Genomic DNA, 15,615 nt, shown 5'->3' with positions numbered 1-15,615 from the left:
GGCCCAACCCACCTGGGCTCACTGTCGTCTTCTTCCCCAGGCCAGTAGGCAGAGCACATGGCCGCAGCGTGCCGGCACGCGCTCCGACCACCTCATGCCTGCCTGCTTGCGTGGACGCCGCGGAAGACCTCACCGCAGACGTCTGGATCGAGCCGACGCCGCTCACTTCCCCCTCGCCCTCTCCCTTGTTCTCTCTCCCCCAAAGCCGAACGCCATCGTAGTCACCGACGCCGTTCGTCGTAGCCACCGCGCTCCTCACGGCCACCCGAAGTGCCCAGGAGATCCGCCTCGACCACCGCTTCCTCCTCGCCGAGAAATGCACCGTGGGAGCCCCTGCAACACCACCATCACCATCGTCTTGAACCTCCAGCGCCTGAGATCGCCGGCAATGCCACATCGCCGTCCGGCCTCCCCCGAGCTCGCTGACGCCTCCAAACGACATGGGATGAGCCCCTCTTCGTTTTGCCCCTAACCCCGTCACCTCGCACGTCCTCTAGCACTAGCGCCGCTGTGCCCGAAGCTCGCCGCCGCATAGCCATGTCTCCGCCGTCGTTCCAGACGATGTAGCTCGCGGGCGAGCACATCAACGTGCTCAACGTCCCTCCACGAGTCTGTAGCCACTAACCGCTTCCCCTCCCGAGCTCTGTAGTGCTTAACCCGCCGTTCCCGTGGCTCCGCCGCCTTGCAACTCGCTGCCGCCGTCGACTTAGGCCACCGGAGCTGCTCCTGTGTGCACCACCCGACACGGACGAGCCTCCTCGTCGCCTAGATGCCCTCCGCCGTCCATTTGGTCATCGGAGAGCAAAACCGAGCATCGCTGCCATCTCTGGACGTCGCCGGCGGCTTAACACCGACCGATTTGACTTGTTTGACCTGGGGTTTGACTCCCCTGGTTCATTGACATGCGGGCCCTGCCGGGCTAATTAACCTAGTTTAGGTTTAAACTTAATTAGTTTAACCTAGGTTAGTGTTAACTAAGTTTAGTTAGTTTAGTTAGTCACTGACACAAGGGACGCACTGGTCAGTTTGACCTGGACTATCCCGTTGACTCGCTGACATCATCTCGCTGACATCATGCTGACGCAGTAAATCCTTTTCTGGAGTTAGTTTAATTCTAATTATTTAGAAAATCCAGAAAAAGGGTTAAACTTCAATAAATCATATAAAATAATCTACAGCTCAGAATGAAAAGATTTATATATGAAAAATGATCAGAAAAATCCAATCTATGCATCTATACCATTTTCATGCATGGTAGACCAACTTATGGCTGTTGTTTAGGCCAAATCATATAAATGGCATTTAAACCTTCACATATGGAGTTTGAATTTGAACCTAGGATTCAAACCAACTCCATTTAACCTGTTGCTAGTTGCATTAGCTCAAAACATAGCATTTTGACACGTCATGATCATGCATCATGTTGTGCATTGCATTGATTGTGTTTCCTTCTGTGTTGCCGGTATTTGTCCCCTCCAAGTAGACGTGTTCCGACGATGATTTCGATGACACTGATGAAGAGCTATTACTATCTTCAGAAGTGCCAGGCAAGCAAAACCCCCTTGTTCATTCCGACACAATCCCAATCTATCGCTCCTGCTCTCTTTTATTGCATTAGGACAACAACGATTCATGTGTTACTTGCTGCGGTAGGTGAACCCCTTTTCCTCTACATGACATGTCATTGCCACAATAAATAGATGAAACCCACTGGCATGAGTAGGAGTTGTTTGAGCCCTGTTGTGCTTACTCATTCATGCTTTTTTGTCATGCCTGCTACTGCTTAGAGTTGAGTCAGGTCTGATTTATCAGGGATGAATTGGAATGTTGTAAACATGTCCTTCTGTGTGTGAGCTAAGTGTGTGAACACGATTTGGTAAAGGTAGCGGTGAGAGGCCGTGTAGGATTACATGGTGGGTTGTCTCTCAGGAACTGAGTTCTGTGTTTGTGATCCATGAACAGTTACGACCACGCATTGGAATGCTTAAGTGCCCCTCTCGGCTTCTTAACCACCCTTGTCCTTTGTCCAGGAGTTGCAAGTACTTTCTGGTGTTTGTAGTATGCTGGAGGCCATGCGCAGAGCTGACCCGAGCGGTGGGCTGTGATGCGGTAAGCACGTGGCCGGGTATGCCGGGCACCCATTTGGTGTCGTAGAACCCTGTACACATCTTTCGAGGCCGTTTGTGGAAACCTCGGCCGGACTCCCCGCGGATGGAACCTGAATAGGCGATAAACCTGGACTAGAGACTTGAGTGTTTTGGTAGGTCGTGGTCTACGCCCACGTCGGCTTTCGCTTGAAGTCTGCCGAGCACATGTCGTGTGTAGACGCTAAGTGGTGGAAACATGTGTGAAGAAGTACACCCCTGTAGGGTTAACATAATCTATTTGAATAGCCGCGTCCGCGGTAAAGGACCTCTGGGTTGCCTATACAGTTCATAGACAAGTGAAAGTGGATACTCTAAAATGCGCAAGATAAGCCTGAGTGCTATGTATGGCATTCTCGTAGGGAGACGGGAGCGGATCCATAGTGTTGTATTGATATGGTGAATATGTGGACTCGTGTGCGCCACCTCAAAAGAGTTACTTGCAGTCGTAGTTCAGTATAGCCACCGAGTCAAAGCTGGCTTGCTGCGGTTAAACCCCACCATCCTCTTTGTTGATAATGATGCATATGTAGTTAGTTCTATTGTAAGTCTTGCTGGGTACATTTGCACTCACCTTTGCTTAATTTATGTTTTTGCAGAGAGTCTTCAGTATCGCTAGTAACACCGCTTGGACTTCGATGTTTAGCTTGTTACCTCAGCTACGATCTTGTGCCCTCGGCGGGATCTGGTAGATAGTCAGGCTTCTCAGCCCTTTTCATTTGTAATTGTTTGTACTCAGACATGTTAAGCTTCCGCTTCTGCTTTGACTTGTATGCTCTAAATGTTGGGTCATGAGACCCATGTTCATAATATCTCGCTCCTCGGAGCCTATTGAATAAAATACTTGAGTTGTAGAGTCATGTTGTGATGCCATGTTGTATTTGCACATATCAAGCATATTGTGTGTATGTTATTGAAATGCTTGGTATGTTTGGGATCTGACTATCTAGTTGTTTATCCTTGGTAGCCTCTCTTACCGAGAAATGTCTCCTAGTGCTTCCACTGAGCCTTGGTAGCTTGCTACTGCTCCGGAACACTTAGGCTGGCCGGCATGTGTCCTTCTTCATTCCTGTGTCTGTCCCTTCGGGGAAATGTCACGCGGTGTCTACAGGAGTCCTATGAGCTTGCTACAGCCTGGATTCTCCAGAGTCTTGTTAGCCCAACTGCTATAGGCCGGATTCACTCGTTGATGACCGACACGTTCATTGCTGGGTCATGTATGCTTGTCTCTGTAAGTTAGTGCCACTTTGGGTTCATTACTAGCCATGTCAGCTCGGATTCTTTGTCATATGGATGCTAGCGACACTATCATATACGTGAGCCAAAAGGCACAAACGGTCCTGGGCCTGGTAAGGCGACACCCGTGGGAATACCGTGCGTGAGGCCGCAAAGTGATATGAGGTGTTACATGCTAGATCGGTGTGGCATAGGATCGGGGTCCTGACAGCGTTGGTATCAGAGCCTGACTGCCTGTAGGATTACCAAGCCAAACTAGTCGAAGTTGAGTCTAGAAATTCTTTAGTTATATAAGGTAATTGATTGTGGGATGGAACGTAAGGCTCTTTTTACTCCTTATACCTCATGCCCTCTGATCCGAGTCATCTTATTTTTCCTACGGGGTTAAGGAACTAGGATTTCTCTTCTTTCTATCAGGATCACGTGTTACTAATCCGTAGACTTATAGAATTGTTGGAGTTAAGCCTCGGTTCAGTTCCCACTACTTCCCTATGTTAATTGTTGATCTCGAAACCTTGATATTGTGCTCCTGAGTGGTTATGCCACCATTTTTTTAGCATGTCTCAAATCTTTTTGAGAATTTACAGCCGTTATGCTGTCCGAGTCATCCCAGGTTTCTAAATAGTCTGATGCATTTGCAAATCCCTTCCTCCCATTCCCGATGTTCCTTTGGGCCAGTTTGACCACACTAATCGGTGAGTTGAGGTACTCTGTTGCCTTGACATATATGTTGGAGTTATTATTATGATCCTAGGTGTCTTAGAGCGCCACCTAGTAACCTAACCATGTTTTGCGTTCCCAGTGTGATGATTCTGGCCATTATTCCTGAAAGCATCCCATGATGACACTTAGTAGTAGGTAATCTATTACTGGGTTTTCGAACCCGAGATTTCCCTACTTCATGTTGTTAGTGTTTGCTAGTTCCTTTAGGTTATTAGTAACCTTTGTGATAGTCCTCGAGGTCCGTGGTATTCCCTTCTTCCAAATACCACGAACCATTTTTGGCAGAAGTTCTCTTGAACCAAAGGATCACAACCAGAGTGCTCTTGACGAGTTCTTGATTCTATGCTATTACTCTGCTAGCTCCACCTTTCTACATGGATTATTCGGAAGAATTGTTGAGCTTTGCTCGACATACTAATCTGTGCATCCACAACTCAGAAAGTTATATGTTCCTTGAGTTGTCCCTCTTTAGTTGCTTTCTGGCCCTCGTCTATCGATTGATAGTCAGGAGTAGTTGTGAAATCGTATTATCGATGCCTGTTACTCTTGTGGTTCATCAAGCCATTCTATTCCAGAATGACTAGGAGAAACAAACTCCAGTACCTCATCTATATCCAGGATTGGGTCAAAGAAGTTGTACCTGCAGATCAAAATGCCAATCCAGCTTTTGCTCTGTTCTACCTTGGAGTATTACCATCTTTATATTAAGAATATCATGGGAATTGCACACCATCCTATGAACTCTTGATACAGTGATACTTATCACCATTGTTGTTCATTCATTGGTTTCTGTGTTATTGTAACCAGAATGCCGACAAGTGAATCGTGATTTGTGAAATCTATACTCCTAGCAACCCCGTTGCTTGGTATTTAGATAGACAATAACCTCATTCTTAGCGTGTAGGTTATTGAATCATCACCCTAAGGTTGATCGTGCTACCTAGTCCATATTTTTGGTGCACTCCTCTATCAATGAGTTAGGGCTATGCCAATACCTTTCTTATTTGATCATCTCGTCTTGCCCTGAAAAGCAAGATGGTTCTCGAGCTTAATAGCATATCGGTGGTTCGTGGGTTTCCGAATATCTTCTCGGAAGTATCACCAGGTCGTCACCTGACCGCTATGTTGAGTTCACGATCAAGTTGATTCCTCGTAACCACCCCTTCTCCAAGAATCTGTGTTGGGTACCCCTAAGCTAGTTGGTTAAGCTGAACAACAACTTGGAGAGTTGGAAGATAAAAGCTTGTCCAACTCAGTTCATTCCAAAGGGATATCTTTGTGTGTGTGTGTGTGTGTGTGTGTGTGTGTTGAAGAAAGATGATATCTTCATTGATTGATCCTCGTGTCAATTGTTGGATCTATTGTCTTACCCAAATCTTTGATTTGCGTATGGGCTATTATAAAATCAAATCAGAACCAACGATATTCGTAATGTCGTCTTACTCGTGGTTGTTTCCTCACGCATACACCATTATATCTTTTGGTCTGACCAATGTTATCACTTGTTCACATAATTATGGAATTTCATCTTCATGGAAACCTGGATGAAATGTTGTTGAGCCCATCAACAACATTGTTATTTTCTCCATGATCCGTGTTGAACATCCAGTTAGTGTTGGAAACTTATATAAGCATTACCTTCATGTTCCGTGCATGAAGCATATGCCCGGATGAAAGAAGTGACTTCCTTTAATTCATGTGCATTTGATGCAAGTTGCCGCCATGGATTCGAGAGAGTCAATGTTTCTTCCTTTGGAATCTTCCCAAATCGGTCATGCATACGTGCAAAGTATTCTATTGTTTGGAGACTTGAAACCTTCATTCTATATGTGTCCCTAGCACACCAAGCCACTGATTGATTTGTTCAAGGAGAAGAAGTTTCTTCTTAAGAGCTAGACTTACGTAGGGACTTCGATATCCTCATTGATGGTTCCCCCCTGAACTTGGTAGTGTTTCATTGCAAGACTACCAGGTGACCATGCTTGTTTGGGACAACGTGTTCACATGCTTGTAGCAGAACCAGCTCATGTTTTGGAGCTTACTACTGTAGTTCATTCCACCAAGAATCTCGCAATTTCATCTCATCGATTTGTGTTGCAAACTTTCATTTTTCTTTCCAGACCCGATGAGTCTGGATTATTCTCACACCAACTAGACCTGAATTTCAGGCAGATATGATGGTTGGAACTGTTGGGGAACGTTGCAGAAAATTAAAAATTTTCCTACGGTTTCACCAAGATCCATCTATGAGTTCATCTATGCAACGAGTGATAGGAGAGAGATTGCATCTACATACCACTTGTAGATCGCGTGCAGAAGCGTTCAAGAGAACGGTGATGATGGAGTCGTACTCACCGTGATCCAAATCACCGATGACCAAGTGCTGAATGGACAGAACCTCCGCGTTCAACACACGTACGGAGCGGATGACGTCTCCTCCTTCTTGATCCAGCAAGGGGGAAGGAGAGGTTGATGAAGATCCAGCAGCACAATGGCACAGGGTGCGGCTGCCCTCCCCCCTTCCCTCCTTTATATAGGCCCCCAGGGGGGCGGCGGCCCTGGGAGATCTAATCTCCCAAGGGGGCGGCGGCCAGGGGGGTGGAGTGCCCCCCAAGGCAAGTGGGCCCCCCCACCTAGGGTTTCCAACCCTAGGCGCATGGGGGCCAAGGGGGCGCACCAGCCCACTAGGGGCTGGTTCCCCTCCCACTTCAGCCCACGAGGCCCTCCGGGATAGGTGGCCCCACCCGGTGGACCCCTGGGACCCTTCCGGTGGTCCCGGTACAATACCGGGTGACCCCGAAACTTTCCCGATGGCCGAAACAGCACTTCCTATATATAATTCTTTACCTCCGGACCATTCCGGAACTCCTCGTGATGTCCGGGATCTCATTCGGGACTCTGAACAACATTCGGTTTGCTGCATACTCATATTCATACAACCCTAGCGTCACCGAACCTTAAGTGTGTAGACCCTACGGGTTCGGGAGATATGCAGACATGACCGAGACGGCTCTCCGGTCAATAACCAACAGCGGGATCTGGATACCCATGTTGGCTCCCACATACTCCTCGATGATCTCATCGGATGAACCACGATGTCGAGGATTCAAGCAACCCCGTATACTATTCCCTTTGTCAGACGGTACGTTACTTGCCCGAGATTCGATCGTCGGTATCCCAATACCTCGTTCAATCTCGTTACCGGCAAGTCACTTTACTCGTACCATAATGCATGATCCCGTGACCAGACACTTGGTCACTTTGAGCTCATTATGATGATGCACTACCGAGTGGGCCCAGTGATACCTCTCCGTTATACGGAGTGACAAATCCCAGTCTCGATCCATGTCAACCCAACAGACACTTTCGGAGATACCTGTAGTGCACCTTTATAGTCACCCAGTTACGTTGTGACGTTTGGTACACCCAAAGCACTCCTACAGTATCCGGGAGTTACACGATCTCATGGTCTAAGGATGAGATACTTGACATAGGAAAAGCTCTAGCAAAACGAACTACACGATCTTGTGCTATGCTTAGGATTGGGTCTTGTCCATCACATCATTCTCCTAATGATGTGATCCCGTTATCAACGACATCCAATGTCCATAGTCAGGAAACCATGACTATCTGTTAATCAACGAGCTAGTCAACTAGAGGCTCACTAGGGACATGTTGTGGTCTAAGTATTCACACGTGTATTACGATTTCCGGATAATATAATTATAGCATGAATAAAAGACAGCTATCATGAACAAAGAAATATAATAATAATCCTTTTATTATTGTCTCTAGGGCATATTTCCAACAGTCTCCCACTTGCACTAGAGTCAATAATCTAGTTACATTGTGATGAATCGAACACCCATAGAGTTCTGGTGTTGATCATGTTTTGCTCGCGGAAGAGGTTTAGTCAACGGATCTGCGACATTCAGATCCGTATGTACTTTGCAAATATCTATGTCTCCATCTTGAACATTTTCACGGATGGAGTTGAAACGACGCTTGATGTGCCTGGTCTTCTTGTGAAACCTGGGCTCCTTGGCACGGGCAATAGCTCCAGTGTTGTCACAGAAGAGTTTGATCGGCCCCGACGCATTGGGTATGACTCCTAGGTTGGTGATGAACTCCTTCACCCAAATTGCTTCATGCGCTACCTCCGAGGCTGCCATGTACTCCACTTCACATGTAGATCCTGCCACGATGCTCTGCTTGCAGCTGCACCAGCTTACTGCCCCACCATTCAACATATACACGTATCCGGTTTGTGACTTAGAGTCATCCATATTTGTGTCGAAGCTAGCGTCGATGTAACCCTTTACGACGAGCTCTTCGTCACCTCCATAAACGAGAAACATGTCCTTTGTCCTTTTCAGGTACTTCAGGATATTCTTGACCGCTGTCCAGTGGTCCTTGCCGGGATTACTTTGGTACCTTCCTACCAAACTTACGGCAAGGTTTACATCAGGTCTGGTACACAGCATGGCATACATAATAGATCCTATGGCTGAGGCATAGGGGATGACACTCATCTCTTCTTTATCTTTTGCCGTGGTCGGGCATTGAGCCGAGCTCAACCTCACACCTTGCAATACAGGCAAGAACCCTTTCTTGGACTGATCCATTTTGAACTTCTTCAAAATCTTATCAAGGTATGTTCTTTGTGAAAGACCTATGAGGCGTCTCGATCTGTCCCTATAGATCTTGATGCCTAATATGTAAGCAGCTTCTCCAAGGTCCTTCATTGAAAAACACTTATTCAAGTAGGCCTTAATACTCTACAAGAATTCTATATTATTTCCCATCAAAAGTATGTCATCTACATATAATATGAGAAATGCTACAGAGCTCCCACTCACTTTCTTGTAAACGCAGGCTTCTCCATAAGTCTGCATAAACCCAAACGCTTTGATCATCTCATCAAAGCAAATGTTCCAACTCCGAGATGCTTGCACCAGCCCATAAATGGATCGCTGGAGTTTGCATACTTTGTTAGCGTTCTTAGGATCGACAAAACCTTCCGGTTGCATCATATACAGCTCTTCCTTAAGATAACCGTTAAGGAATGCCGCTTTGACGTCCATCTGCCATATCTCATAATCATAGTATGAGGCAATTGCTAACATGATTCGGACGGACTTAAGCTTCGCTACGGGAGAGAAAGTCTCATCATAGTCAATCCCTTGAACTTGTCGATAACCCTTAGCGACAAGTCGAGCTTTATAGATGGTGACATTACCACCCGCGTCCGTCTTCTTCTTAAAGATCCATTTGTTTTCTATCGCTCGCCGATCATCGGGCAAGTCAGTCAAAGTCCATACTTTGTTTTCATACATGGATTTTTTTCTATCTCGGATTGCATGGCTTCTAGCCATTTGTTGGAATCTGGGCCCGCCATCGCTTCTTCATAGTTCGAAGGTTCACCGTTGTCTAACAATATGATTTCCAGGACAGGGTTGCCATACCACTCTGGTGTGGAACATGTCCTTGTGGACCTACGAAGTTCAGTAGCAACTTGATCCGAAGTACCTTGATCATCATCATTAATTTCCTCTCTAGTTGGTGTAGGCACCACAGGAACATTTTCCTGAGCTGCACTACTTTCCGGTTCAAGAGGTGGTACTTCATTGAGTTCTACTTTCCTCCCACTTACTCCTTTCGAGAGAAACTCCTTTTCCAGAAAGGATCCATTCATGGCAACAAAGATCTTGCCTTCGGATCTAAGGTAGAAGGTATACCCAATGGTTTCCTTAGGGTATCCTATGAAGACGCATTTTTCCGACTTGAGTTCGAGCTTTTCAGGTTGAAGTTTCTTGACATAAGCATCGCATCCCCAAACTTTTAGAAACGACAGCTTAGGTTTCTTCCCAAACCATAATTCATACGGTGTCATCTCAACGGATTTAGACGGTGCCCTATTTAAAGTGAATGTAGCTGTCTCTAGAGCGTATCCCCAAAATGATAGCGGTAAATCGGTAAGAGACATCATAGATCGCACCATATCCAATAGAGTGCGATTACAACATTTGGACACACCGTTACGCTGAGGTGTTCCAGGCTGCGTGAGTTGTGAAATGATTCCACATTTCCTTAAGTGCGTACCAAATTCGTGACTTGAATATTCTCCTCCATGATCCGATCATAAGAATTTTATCTTTCGGTCACGTTGATTCTCTACTTCATTCTGAAATTCCTTGAACTTTTCAAAGGTCTCAGATTTGTGTTTCATCAAGTAGACATACCCATATCTACTTAAGTCATCAGTGAGAGAGAGAACATAACGATATCCTCCGCGAGCCTCAACGCTCATTGGACCACACACATCAGTATGTATGATTTCCAATAAGTTGGTTGCTCGCTCCATTGTTCCGGAGAAAGGAGTCTTGGTCATTTTGCCCATGAGGCATGGTTCGCATGTGTCAAATGATTCATAATCGAGAGACTCTAAAAGTCCATCAGCATGGAGCTTCTTCATGCGCTTGACACCAATGTGACCAAGGCGGGAGTGCCACAAATATGTGGGACTATCGTTATCAACTTTACATCTTTTGGTATTCACACTATGAATATGTGTAACATTACGTTCGAGATTCATTAAGAATAAACCATTGACCATCAGGGCATGACCATAAAACATATCTCTCATATAAATAGAACAACCATTATTCTCGGATTTAAATGAGTAGCCATCTCGCATCAAACGAGATCCAGATACAATGTTCATGCTCAAACTTGGCACTAAATAACAATTATCGAGGTTTGAAACTAATCCCGTAGGTAAATGTAGAGGTAGAGTGCCGACGCCGATCACATCGACCTTGGAACCATTCCTGACACGCATCGTCACCTCGTCCTTCGCCAGTCTCCGCTTATTCCGCAGCTCCTGTTGTGAGTTACAAATATGAGCAACGACACCGGTATCAAATACCCAGGAGTTACTACGAGTACTGGTAAGGTACACATCGATTACATGTATATCAAATATACCTTTAGTGTTGTCGGCCTTCTTGTCCGCTAAGTATTTGGGGCATTTCCGCTTCCAGTGACCCTTCCCTTTGCAATAAAAGCACTCAGTCTCAGGCTTGGGTCCATTCTTTGACTTATTCCCGGCAACTGGCTTACCGGGCGCGGCAACATCTCTGCCGTCCTTCTTGAAGTTCTTCTTACCCTTACCCTCAACTTAGTGGTCTTATTGACCATCAACACTTGATGTTCTTTCTTGATTTCAACCTCTGCTGACTTCAGCATTGAAAATACTTCAGGAATGGTCTTCACCATCCCTTGCATATTGTAGTTCAGCACAAAGATCTTGTAGCTTGGTGGGAGCGACTGAAGGATTCTGTCAATGACCGCCTCATCCGGGAGGTTGATCTCCAGCTGGGACAGGCAGTTGTGCAACCCAGACATTTTGAGTATGTGCTCACTGACAGAACTGTTTCCCTCCATCTTACAACTATAGAACTTGTCGGAGACTTCATATCTCTCGACCCGGGCATGAGCTTGAAAAACCATTTTCAGCTCCTCGAACATCTCATATGCTCCGTGTCGCTCAAAATGCTTTTGGAGCCCCGGTTCTAAGCTGTAAAGCATGCCGCACTAAACGAGGGAGTAATCATCGGCACATGACTGCCAAGTGTTCATAACATCTTGGTTCTCTGGGATGGGTGCTTCACCTAGCGGTGCTTCTAGGACATAATCTTTCTTGGCTGCTATGAGGATGATCCTCAGGTTCCGGACCCAGTCCGAATAGTTGCTGCCATCATCTTTCAGCTTGGTTTTCTCTAGGAATGTGTTGAAGTTCATGTTGACATGAGCGTTGGCCATTTGATCTACAAGACATATTTTGCAAAGACTTTAGACTAAGTTCATGATAATTAAGTTCATCTAATCAAATTATTTAATGAACTCCCACTCAGATTGACATCCCTCTAGTCATCTAAGTGTTACACAATCTGAGTCGACTAGGCCGTGTCCGATCATCACGTGAGATGGACTAGTCATCATCGGTGAACATCTCCATGTTGATCGTATCTTCCATACGACTCATGTTCGACGTTTCGGTCTCTTGTGTTCCGAGGCCATGTCTGTACATGCTAGGCTCGTCAAGTTAACCCTAAGTGTTTCTGCATGTGTAAAACTGTCTTACACCCATTGTATGTGAACGTAAGGATCTATCACACCCGATCATCACGTGGTGCTTCGAAACGACGAACTTTAGCAACGACGCACAGTTAGGGGGAACACTTTCTTGAAATTATTATAAGGGATCATCTTATTTACTACCGTCATTCTAAGTAAACAAGATGCATAAACATAATAAACATAACATGCAATTATATAAAGTAGTGACATGATATGGCCAATATCATATAGCTCCTTCGATCTCCATCTTCGGGGCTCCATGATCATCTTCGTCACCGGCATGACACCATGATCTCCATCATCATGATCTCCATCATCGTGTCTTCATGAAGTTGTCACGCCAACAACTACTTCTACTTCTATGGCTAACGCGTTTAGCAATAAAGTAAAGTAATTTACATGGCGTTCTTCAATGACACGCATGTCATACAAAAATAAAGACAACTCCTATAGCTCATGCCGGTTGTCATACTCATCGACATGCAAGTCGTGATTCCTATTACAAGAACATGATATCATACATCACAATATATCATTCATCATTCATCACAACCTCTGGCCATATCACATCACATGACAATTGCTGCAAAAACAAAAGACGTCCTCTAATTGTTGTTGCATCTTTTACGTGGCTGCAATTGGGTTCTAGCAAGAACGTTTTCTTACCTACGAATAACCACAATGTGATTTTGTCAACTTCTATTTACCCTTCATAAGGACCCTTTTCGTCGAATCCGCTCCAACTAAAGTAGGAGAGACAGACACCCACTAGCCACCTTATGCAACTAGTGCATGTCAGTTGGTGGAACCTGTCCCACGTAAGCGTACATGTAAGGTCGGTCTGGGCCGCTTCATCCCACAATACCGTTGAAGCAAGAAAAGACTAGTAGCGGCAAGCAAGTTGACAAGATCTACGCCCACAACAAAATTGTGTTCTACTCGTGCAATAGAGAACTACGCATAGACCTAGCTCATGATGCCACTGTTGGGGAACGTTGCAGAAAATTAAAAATTTTCCTACGGTTTCACCAAGATCCATCTACGAGTTCATCTATGCAACGAGTGATAGGAGAGATATTGCATCTACATACCACTTGTAGATCGCGTGCGGAAGCGTTCAAGAGAACGGTGATGATGGAGTCGTACTCGCCGTGATCCAAATCACCGATGACGAAGTGCCGAACGGACAGCACCTCCGCGTTCAACACACGTACGAAGCGGATGACGTCTCCTCCTTCTTGATCCAGCAAGGGGGAAGGAGAGGTTGATGAAGATCCAGTAGCACAACGGCATGGTGGTGGATGCAGCAGGACTCCGGCAGGGCTTCGCCAAGCTGCTGAAGGAGGAGGACGAGGTGTAGCAGGGGGAGGGAGGCGCCAAGACACAGGGTGTGGCTGCCCTCCCCCTTCCCTCCTTTATATAGGCCCCCAGGGGGGGCGCCGGCCCTGGGAGATCTAATCTCCCAAGGGGGCGGCAGCCAAGGGGGGTGGAGTGCCCCCCAAGGCAAGTGGCCCCCCCACCTAGGGTTTCCAACCCTAGGCGCAGGGGGGCAGGGGGGCGCACCATCCCACTAGGGGCTGGTTCCCCTCCCACTTCAGCCCACGGGGCCCTCCGAGATAGGTGGCCCCACCCGGTGGACCCCCGGGACCCTTCCGGTGGTCCCGGTACAATACCGGGTGACCCCGAAACTTTCCCGATGGCCGAAACAGCACTTCCTATATATAATTCTTTACCTCCGGACCATTCCGGAACTCCTCGTGACGTCCGGGATCTCATCCGGGACTCCGAACAACATTCGGTTTGCTGCATACTCATATTCATACAACCCTAGCGTCACCGAACCTTAAGTGTGTAGACCCTACGGGTTCGGGAGATATGCAGACATGACCGAGACGGCTCTCCGGTCAATAACCAACAGCGGGATCTGGATACCCATGTTGGCTCCCACATACTCCTCGATGATCTCATCGGATGAACCACAATGTCGAGGATTCAAGCAACCCCGTATACTATTCCCTTTGTCAGACGGTATGTTACTTGCCCGAGATTCGATCGTCGGTATCCCAATACCTCGTTCAATCTCATTACCGGCAAGTCACTTTACTCGTACTGTAATGCATGATCCCGTGACCAGACACTTGGTCACTTTGAGCTCATTATGATGATGCACTACCGAGTGGGCCCAGTGATACCTCTCCGTTATACGGAGTGACAAATCCCAGTCTCGATCCGTGTCAACCCAACAGACACTTTCGGAGATACCTGTAGTGCACCTTTATAGTCACCCAGTTACGTTGTGATGTTTGGTACACCCAAAGCACTCCTACGGTATCCGGAAGTTACACGATCTCATGGTCTAAGGAAGAGATACTTGACATAAGAAAAGCTCTAGCAAAACGAACTAAACGATCTTGTGCTATGCTTAGGATTGGGTCTTGTCCATCACATCATTCTCCTAATGATGTGATCCCGTTATCAATGACATCCAATGTCCATAGTCAGGAAACCATGACTATCTGTTGATCAACGAGCTAGTCAACTAGAGGCTCACTATGGACATGTTGTGGTCTAAGTATTCACACGTGTATTACGATTTCCAGATAATACAATTATAGCATGAATAAAAGACAACTATCATGAACAAAGAAATATAATAATAATCCTTTTATTGTTGCCTCTAGGGCATATTTCCAACAGGAACGTTTTCCAAGAACTATAATATTGGTCTCTCTGTAACCCGGTAAAGTGGATGTCGTGGCCAACACACCAACCGGAAGACCTATTATTGTAGTATCTTGATTAAAGAAGTTGGCCACCTCCTCATAAGGATTTTGTAGGATTTACTTCAGTAATTGTTCCTTATGGATTCCCGTTCTCTCGAAGTCCGACCTGTTACTTGATGTTCTAGATATCAAACCATCTCAATGTATGGGTTACGCTAGCACATCAAGCAGAACATTAGAAGCGGAGTGCTAAATGCTTCTCGGTCGATCATCCTGATTTTGATCCCTTGGCCTCGCTAAGGTGAAATCTGAGAAGATGTTATCTTCCTTTGCATCTGCATCGTCCAACGCTATTCGTCATGGTAGTATGTTGTGTTACCAGGATCCTTGTCATGGATATTGGTAAAACCTTGATGAATATGGAAATGCTCAAGTTCTTGAGAGCATGCACAAGCACTAGGTGTTATCATCGACACTGATTGGGATTGCTCCCAGTTTCTTTGACTATGCTATAATCTCCCAAACAGTGGATTCACTCTGTACTATTGAGCTTCTCCCCAGTTACTAGATTCCCAGCATTTGCATTTTGTTCCCAGCTTGCACCCGTCGTTGTGCCATTCTACCATGGGTTCCATCCATCTCCGATG

This window comes from Triticum dicoccoides, chromosome 2B (assembly GCF_002162155.2).
Source record: "Triticum dicoccoides isolate Atlit2015 ecotype Zavitan chromosome 2B, WEW_v2.0, whole genome shotgun sequence".
Lineage (NCBI taxonomy): Eukaryota > Viridiplantae > Streptophyta > Magnoliopsida > Poales > Poaceae > Triticum > Triticum dicoccoides.
The sequence above is the reverse complement of the archived record's forward strand: the minus strand, read 5'-3'. Positions refer to the sequence as shown.